A 1,036-nucleotide genomic window follows, 5' to 3' on the forward strand; every position below is an offset into this window, starting at 1 on the left:
TTCCATACTGTGTCAAACAGCACTACTGTAAGTATTCTTTACATTAACAATGTGTACTGTTGTAAGCTACATCAGTACAAATGACCAGTTATGCAGCTTGTGGTTGTTACAGCACAGGCAGCCTCAGCAATTCAGACATCATGAACTGTGTCAAAATGTCATGAGAAAGCAGATTCTTCTCTACAGAACCTTAACCTACAAAAAGTTATACAGGCATCAAACAAGAGTTTAAACTATGAAAGAAACCATTTTGAAAGCTTTGCAGAATGAAGACTAAAAACATGCCACTTCTCTCATTTCTTTTAAATCCAAAAACAGGAGCTCGTAAATGTTTAATGATGCTCAATGACAGAGGAATACAAAACAAATGCATCAAAATTACTGGGGACCTTAATTTGCTCCTGCCCCATTCTAACAATTTATGATTCTGGGAAGGGAAGGAAAAACAAGAGAACTACTGCTTTAAATTGAATGGCAGACTTATGATCATTTGTCATCTTCTGTTACTATATCTATAGCATTGTATGTACATTTGGGTCTCTCTTTATGCGAATTTGTTTTGTGCAAATTCACTTATATGCGAGACATTGTTTACACCAGAAATTCACTTTGTGCTAGAAAAATTCAATTTGAGTGAGGCTGGCAGAGTTCCAGCCTGCAGGGGGCTGGGAGGAAGTGGAAGGAAGGTGGTGAGACAGGGGACCATGTGCATATACAGCACATTCACATGGCCCCAGGTAGCTTTGAGAGCAGCTCTGGCAGGTAAATGGGGGGCAAGAAGGGGATTGAGGCCCCTGTAGGGAGGGAGCTGGGCATGGCTGGGCTGGGGCTGCTGCTCAGCTGGGTGGTACTTGGAGCCTGGGCTGCAGCTGCAGAGCCCCAGTGGGGAGCAGCACAGGGCCTCGGGTGGCTCGTCGGGGGAAGGCCAGCCAGACTGCAGAGACTCCAGGACAGGGACGCGGGGCAGCAGGTAACAGTGGGGCCACGTGAAGAAACTGATTGCCCTGCGCTACCCTGGCAATGTGCCCCCTGTGCC

This window comes from Crocodylus siamensis, chromosome 1 (genome assembly GCF_052110815.1).
Source record: "Crocodylus siamensis isolate JL-2025a chromosome 1, ASM5211081v1, whole genome shotgun sequence".
Classification (NCBI taxonomy): domain Eukaryota; kingdom Metazoa; phylum Chordata; order Crocodylia; family Crocodylidae; genus Crocodylus; species Crocodylus siamensis.